This window comes from Chenopodium album, chromosome 15, assembly GCF_948465745.1.
Source record: "Chenopodium album chromosome 15, dcCheAlbu1.1, whole genome shotgun sequence".
In the NCBI taxonomy this organism is placed as follows: Eukaryota; Viridiplantae; Streptophyta; class Magnoliopsida; order Caryophyllales; family Amaranthaceae; genus Chenopodium; species Chenopodium album.
This window is the reverse complement of record NC_137848.1, coordinates 39256453-39265554: the sequence shown is the minus strand read 5'-3', so window position 1 is coordinate 39265554 and position 9102 is coordinate 39256453. Positions and strand designations below refer to the sequence as shown.

Genomic DNA, 9102 nt, shown 5'->3' with positions numbered 1-9102 from the left:
CTATTATGGATAAAGAAAAAAAGAAAAGACAAATGAAATTAAGTTAGGAATTCATTGATTGAGATTTTAAAAAGGTGTCTTTTGGATGAGCTAAGAGCCGATAGAATGAACTAAAAAATTCTGTATCATTATAAACAAATAAGAAAAATTGAAAACATAAAAAAAATTCTTTATTTTAATTTTCTCTACCCATCTATGAGATAAACGCATAGCTTATTTTTTTTAAAAGGTCTAGCCATACCACACGCTTTAATTTGCTCATATTGGAACCCTAGTTTTAAGAAAATTCAAAGTAGGGGAAAATAAAATATACGCATAAAGTTCATACAATTAATGTTATCTAAGAGATGTGCATGATGGTGATTTAGGAAAACAAGAAAAGGCTAGAAAGATGCAAAAACTTGATATTTAAAATTCTCTCCCCCAAAAAAGATGCTATGATTATAGAAAATTTTATTGATTTATATTTTTGTCATTATAGTTTGTGGTACATATTCATTCATCTTTTGAGAAGGATAATTATCAATTTTAGTTTCTACATTTCCTTTATTAAATATTGTAGTTATATTTAGAGGTAAATTTTCTACATTTATCATTTTAAGAATAAGTTGTACTAAGAATAGTTGTTCTTATCTTTTATAAATGATGAAAGGAATGAGTAATAATCCTTTTATCTTACAACTTGTTTGTCAAGTTTTTAGTAAAAGAAAAAGAAAGGAAAGGAAAGGAAAAAAAGGGAAAGGAAGGGGAAAAAAGGGTGAAATTTTTTCAATTTTTTTCCCTTCCAATTCCTTAAGTTTTGGGGGGGAAAAAAAGGTAATAATAATTTATAAACTTATTTTCCCATTAATTCTTTTTATTATAATATGAAGTCTCATATGATTTTTAAAACCAAACCTATGAATATTACTTAATTGCTTTATTTTCCTTTCTTTTTCATACAATTTTATTCAACAAAACAAGTTAGTGGGATTTATTTGTTGCCTTGGGTTTGTTTATCAGGATATAACTTCAAATAAAGTATTGTCTCACAAATCTTATTCCTCAAGAATATATAAGCAGTTTGGTTAAGAATTACTAAGGATTAGAATACTATTATTCTATTTTTAACCTACTCACAATTATTTATCCTCATTTCAAATTTTTTATCTTCATTAATAATAACTTATATACAAAAATTCTACATTTCTTTATTATTCTCCCTAATTTTTTTGTGAATATCCTTTCAAGTTTTGAATTTTATCCTAAATTGTCACATTAAGATATTAGTTTGTAACCATGGCACTGAGCCAAACACACCATATAAGATCACTCTCGGGAACACCACTTCTAGTAGAAACAAACTTCAGCACTACAGATTTTGCAACAACAGTACATGCATCATCTATGTGGAAGTCTTCGTCACCATCGCTAAAATGCAAAGTGACATGCCAAACCGGTGACTTAAGTGACACATTGTCACCACCAATCAACCCATGTCGATCACCAATCCGAGCTGATTTAACATCGGCATGCCAGGCTTTTACAACAGTATCAGCTCTAGATTCAACAATGCATAAAGAAAACATAGTAGAGGGAGGAAGTGCACATAATAAGAGGGAGAATGGTGTGCCAGTTTACGTGATGATGCCATTGGATAGTGTTAAGATGGATAACACAGTAAATCGCAAGAAAGCGATGAATGCAAGTTTTCAAGCACTGAAGAGCGCAGGAGTAGAAGGAATAATGATGGATGTGTGGTGGGGTTTGGTAGAGAGAGAACATCCAGGGGAGTATAATTGGGGTGGTTATATGGATTTGTTAGACATGGCGAAAAATCATGGGTTAAAGGTTCAGGTTGTTATGTCATTTCATCAATGTGGTGGTAATGTTGGTGACTCCATCACGTAAGTTTCCTTTCTTAAATTCTCTCTAATCTCTACATAGTAATTATTATGCAAAAATTGCTCTACATAAGTGATTTTTCGCTAATATATATTAACTCTTATGTTATAAGTTTTACTGACTATATTGCAAAATAACAAAGACTTGCCAGAGCTTGAATTTTGGAGATAATATTTCGTGAGTGACAATTAAAATCATTAAAATTGTTTTTGAAATCTAAAACGGAAACACAATTATTATTATTAAATACCTTCATTTAAATTTATATTTTCATTAATTGTAATAACCTTGTACAAAATATCTGATAAATACTAAAATAGTTACTTATTTACATTTTCTCTCTTAAATCCCTTCATTTTCCCTCTTAAAATATCTACCTCTTTTATTTCTTATTGGATTCCCTCGATTTTAGGATTTATTTTAAAATTTAGGTATAAAAATGTACATTGATTACTATTTTTTTAATACAATCTTAACAAACTTCAAAATTTGTTGTGAATACGTAAAAGATTTTACTAGTGATCGTTTTGAAAGATAAATAATAACAAAGTTTTAAATAAGGATTTGTTTATTTATAGCAATTTGAGTGCTTTAAAAAAAAGTAAATCTAAATTGCAAAAATCTTTAACTTGCATTATTTTACACAAATTTACATTGAAAAAATAAATTAATGGACCAAATTCTATAGAATTGAGGGATTGAATTATTCTAAAGTTATAAGTATGATGCATGATTTTTCTTGCCAACAAGGAAAGCTATTGATTGGAAGGTCACTAGTTCAAGTGACCCGTTTGAAGACCTTACTTGGTGATGAGTTGATCCCACCAGGTAAGGAAAAGCTAGCCATGGTCAAACAGTTTCGATTCTCTCTGTTGCTCTCTTTATGGCGTGTAGTATGTTTTTGCTCCTTGGTTTGTAATGAGTCCCTACTCTGCGTCAGGTCCGGCCAATTAAAGTTTAAATTTGTTTTTAATATCAAAAGTTGTTGTAAAGGCTTAAGGGTTAAAAGTCATGCTTTAAGTTTAAGTTCTTGTTCTGTATTTTGTAAACTCTGATTTCATAAATACATTAGCTATTGTTAAAAAAAAATGATGCATGATTTCTTGTCTTATTATTTCAAGTTTGAAATTTATCTAATTGATACAAAGGATAAGTTGCTACAATTTTCTTTTTTCGTACAGAATTCCTTTGCCAAAATGGGTTGTTGAAGAAATTCACAAGGATCTAGATCTTGCATATACTGATCAATGGGGTAGGAGAAATTTTGAATACATATCACTTGGTTGTGATACCATCCCAGTACTAAAGGGGCGAACGCCTTTGCAATGTTATGCTGACTTTATGCGTGCTTTTAAAATTCAGTTTCAACACCTCCTTGGAAACATCATTGTGGTAAGATTCCTTTAAAGTAGCATGAAACTAACAATAGTTTGTTTCCTTGGTCACATGAAAATCAAGTGAACTAAAAAATTCCTTACTATTTTAGTTGTTTCACTAATATAAGTCATATCTATATAATAATTCTAGAGTTTTAATTTTTTTTTTTAACTTCTTACCACAACTCTCCAAAACCTCATTCCTTTAATTTTGTGCACTTTTTTTTTTTGGAAATAATCTCTAAAAAATTTCATCTCTCCATATTAACTTAGATCACAAAAAAAAAAAAAAAAAAAAAAAAAACAGTTTTTCCACGACTTCCACTTCTACTAACTGTGTAGGTAAATATTGTGTACTTAATTGAAAAAACTAATATCTTAATAGGAGATACAAGTAGGGATGGGTCCAGCCGGTGAGCTACGATACCCTTCATACCCAAAGCAAGATGGAACCTGGAAGTTTACGGGAATCGGAGCCTTCCAATGTTTTGACAAGGTATACTCTGCCCTTTTTCTCGTTTTGTTTTCATTAATTCTTCTAAGTTTTTAAAATAAAAAATCTTTTTAATGTCATATGTAATGGTATTGTTTTATTGATTACTTGGCTTTCTTTTATCTAGTACATGAGTAGTAAATTAAGAGATGCTGCAGAAGTTGCTGGTAAACCAGAATGGGGTCACTCCGGTCCAACAGATGCCGGTCATTATAACAATTGGCCAGAAGAAACACAATTTTTTCGCAAGGAAAGTGGTGGGTGGAGTAGCCCCTATGGAGAATTTTTCCTTACTTGGTGTTAAAAAATGCTCATAGATCATGGAGAGAATATCCTTTCCTTGGCCACTGAAATCTTTACGCATACAAGTGTTAAAATCTCCATTAAAATTGCTGGCATTCACTGGCACTATGGGACACGCTCCCATGCTCCTGAGCTAACTGCTGGGTATTACAACACAAGATTCCATGATGGGTACCTTCCAATTGCCCAAATGCTTGCACACTATGGTGTCGTATTTAACTTCACGTGCATTGAGATGCGTGATCATGAGCAGCCACAAGATGCTTTATGTGCTCCAGAGAAACTAGTGAAGCAAGTAGTTTCAGCTACTCAACTAGCTCAGGTTCCGTTAGCTGGAGAGAACGCATTACCACGATATGATGAGCAAGCACATGAGCAAATTTTAAAGGCTTCTGCATTAGAAGTAGATGAGAATTCAGGTGAAAGAGGAATGTGTGCATTCACACATTTAAGAATGAATCCAGATTTATTTCAAGATGATAACTGGAGGAAGTTTATGGCGTTTGTAAAGAAGATGAAAGAAGGAAAGGATGGATACTGATGCTTAGAGCAAGTAGAGAGAGACCATGAACATTTTGTCCATGGCAAACAATTGCTTGTTTAAGAGGCTGTTCCAACTCTTGTGCACTAGAAGAAAAATATGTTTAGAGGTTATAAGAATGATTTCACAATATACCTTTAACACTAAAAATTTATAATGGTAGTCATAATAAAATATTTACACTACAAGAAAAATGCTTTTTCGTTTTGATTATTTTAACATTTCGTATCGATTGTAATTGCTACAAAAAAAAATCTCAATGAATGGTTATTCGATACAATACCGCCGTTACCATAGCCTTTAGTAGTGTTTTTCGCTTTCCCTAGGGTTGTCCTCATTAATCGATATGGAAAATTACATTTAATAATGGTGATTATTGTAGAGATATAGTCTCTACAAATATTGAACTCATTTTTTACAAAAAAAAAATATCCCTACATTTTCTCTATATAAGATTCGAACATGCGACCTCAAGCTATAATATTAAATGTTTTTCCAATAAGCTATTGTAGGGTTTTAGGTACTCTAAGAGAAATTTCCCGAATCATATTCGTTCGCACCTAAATAGGATCTACAAGCATAATACATAAAGAATCACATAATACATACCTTTGACACGTGATTTCCACAAGCGATTGACTGTCAATTAGGGAGATAATAGAGCCCCAAGCGTTGCTTTTGTACTTAGTCCACGGGATAGGGTTGAACCTCCACTACTGCTAGGTAGTCGAGCACGAACACTTTGAACCACCTTCTACGGAGAGGGGAGGAGGAAACCGACCACGAACACCACCACCGTGCGCCACTTGCACTAGGGGGCCGTACAATTGTACGGATGGAAGGAAGGGAGTAAGGAGAGAGATTGTGTGAGTCTCTAGTTTGGTTGCTTACTAGTCAATTGTTAATTGACTGATTAGGTGTGTTATGTCAAACCCTAGGCAAGGCTTCTATTTATACATCATATGTATAATTAGAGTCCAAAACCAAGCCTAAACTATTCCCTCTTCAATCCCATATGGAAGGCCACTCCATGAGGCCCAATAATGGGCTTCTTTCAATTGTTGAATCCATCACCCTTTTGTGTGACCTTATAGGATCCATTCTATTGGGGTTTGAACTAATTGACTAGCCCAAAGATCATTGATTACGTCTAGCAATAGATACTGACAACCCAAAAGAACGAACTTGATTATCTCAATAATTTGATCCATTATATATCTAGTAATTGCACTTGACAAAGACATAAATCCTTCAATCTCCCACTTGTCTGAGACAAGTGTGCAACATTCAAATTCCTTAAGTCAGTATGTGTAGATTTGATAATATCAATGCATCAAATTTCGAGATCATATTAATCTACAAATCATTTCTTGAAATCTGAGTTAGAATTACAAAACAAATGATTACTGAGTAATACATTTGAGCGCGGCCACGCATTTACTGAATTCTCCCTCTTCAAGGCGCGAAGACACATTCCTAATTAAATAGGTAGACTTAATCCAATCTTGTGTCAACCAAAGCTCACACTCAATTCTTGAAGTAGCCAGGAAACATCCTTTATAATCTCTAATTACGGGTAGACGTTTGAATGTACCACAGTTAAATCAATTATTGAATGAAATCAATGTTCCAGTCATGTTAGAGGAATCCACTAATATATCCAGAAGCTCTATACTTGAACTTCAAAGTAGGTCAATAGTTCGATCATACATCATTCATGCATATCCATGTGATTGACCGAGCATCACTATGCCCCTATAGCCCATGAAACTGCGCTATCCAATCAATCTTACATGCTAATCCATTTATTGAAATCATTTATGTCCAATTTAATGATTTCGAACTAGGAACTTAAATTATGTATGAATTTAGTTCACCTATGGGGTTTCATTCACCAGGTCATCAACCTGATGAGCCCATCACTTTGTAATTATTTTGGACATTTTATTTAATTTCAAAAACCATAATTAAATAAGATTGAAACTTCGTTTCAATTTATAAACATAATTCTGCAAGTTAATGTATTACTTATGTGATATGTTTTCTCAAAACATACATAACTTAAATTACATAACTTGCTTCAATCCAAGAACCTTAGTATGACTCTCATAACTTGGTTATGGAAGGGGTTTAGTAAGTATAATTCATGAGACATTCTCATAAATATGAATTTTGGAACTTCTAAATTTTAATAATAATATTCATCTCTATACACTAAAAACTTTCTTTCATCCTCTTACTAGGAATTAGGAATTTCTAATTGTATTCCAACGTTACATTGGATTTCGATTAAAATCTATCATCACTTGTTCTTAAAACATGTGAATTAAATAGACGAGTATAGTCCATGACATACATGATGCTTCTTTTGCAAACTGCACAAGGGGCATCACTTAAAACCTTAATTTCATCAACCTTTCTCAAAGCATTGAATCTTTAAGCAATGTGCCATGTTATATGGGATTGAAACTTTTTTCAATATAATGTTGAATCTCATAAAAATATTATCAATATAAGCTTCTTAACCAAACTCAAACATCCTTCAAGACCTATCTCAATAGATCTTGACTCCTAACTGCACTTATCTTCCTCTTCAAGGTTTTTCATACAAAATGCATTAGCCATTACTTGACCCTTCAAGCAATGAATAATTGTTCTTTGTACTAGACCAAGAAGACTTCATAGCTCCCACTAAACATCTTGTATACATAACATCTTCGTTTTATGAGAATATCAAACAATTTTGATTAACTCACAAAATTAAGAATACTAACTCCATGATGCTTTCTTTGATCCATAAATGGACCTCTTACACATACTTAGGATTATTAGATTTTCAAAACTATTCTGATTGTATCGCATACAAATCTTCTTTCATGAGCAATTTCAAGAAAGCGTTTTGAAATCCATCCACCAAAACTCATAAGGTAGAAATCACTAAAATATCTTTAACAGATCTTAGCAACATCACTATTGTAAAGGCTTCATCGTAGTCATAGTCGTACTGTGAATTTGTTGAACCCTTTAACAAGTCTTTGCTTTGGTTAGAAAACATTTTTCTTTCTTGTCTGTTTTGCTTATAATGAGTCATACCCAAATAAGAAAATTAATCAAGTGTCATACATTTGCTTACAGACCAAGAATCTATTTCAGATTTCCTAGTTTTTAAACCACTTGGAGCTATAACTTGTCAAATCATCTTTATTACTTGCATAATCATCATGTTCCAAAATCAATATTTTAGAACTCTTAGTCAATATGAAATCATATTTCTTTGGCTAAGTTTTACGTATGCTAGTCATTATTGTGGGTTTTTATGCAACAATTGAAACTTATACAACCACTTTGTTTAGTTTTTAATGAGAAACGACAATAGAGGATGTGTACTTGGAATGTACTAACTTCGACACATGGTTATTATTCCCATTACACTTAATGAGACCACGTGTTGTCATTTTTAACATGAGGCGAATCATGCTCACATTGTTGCTTTTATTCGATAATTTCTCAAATTTCTTCAAGATTTTGAATTCACTTTTCTTGTACTCTTTCAAAACTCTCGAACTCTTTCGAGATTCATAAACTCCCACCTGCCTTTTGAAGAGGCATATTTAGCACAGGGTGAACCAACCATCCTTTGAACCATGTTTGTTTGTTGCTTTTCTCGAACTCATTCGAGATTTACACTACTCTCACTTGACCTTTTAGAAATGACATGTTTTCCATAAGGGCACCTACTTAAGCAACAAACATTTTGTGCTAAGTATATATGACTTGTGTAGTAGTACCCCTTACTCTATATAGGACTTGAACGTGCATTAAATGATTTAATACAACTTTCATTCCTTGCTTTTTATAAGAACTTTTCTTATCCATATCACATATGAAGCCTTTGCTACATTTTGATTTGACATATGTAGTTTTGTTTAGTTTTGTAGCTTATCTTAAAAGTGCATCCCTTGAATAATCGTTGGAAGATAAGGTATTTTCATCCATTATCAAAATATATCTCGTATAGATTGATAGCTCCTTTTCATAAACTCTTCACAAGGTTTTCTTTTGGATTTTGTTGTAAAGCGATTTCACAACTCTTGGATGTTTATCAAGGTCTTGGCTCGATCATATCGCAATAAATTGAATATATATATTGCCAAGTAAATGTCTTGACTCAAACTTTCACAATTACAATCAGATCATATTGTAATGTAATCATTATATTGTCAAGTTGATACTGAACTTCAAGTTGGACTTTTGAACTTTTCAAAACTTTTCCATACTTATGCTTCAACTAAGCACTTATTATCATATCACAAATGAAGTTTCATTGTCCGTCTCTAGCCTTTGAACCTTTGATTTTCTTACATCGATATGTATTTGACCTTGAGTTCATATCATCATTTCTCTAAATGGTGACAGAGTCAAAATTTTCAAATTAGAATGAAGTTCACATATATCAATAGATTCACAATCTAATGATATTGAAAGTCAATCCCTTTGGATCTTCC

General features: G+C 32.3%; 1 pseudogene; it reads left to right on the top strand.

Moving 5' to 3' along the window:
• Nucleotides 1-1278: 1278 nt before the first annotated feature.
• LOC145582203 (beta-amylase 1, chloroplastic-like) lies at nt 1279-4687 on the top strand (annotated as a pseudogene).
• The last annotated feature ends 4415 nt before the right edge of the window (nt 4688-9102 follow it).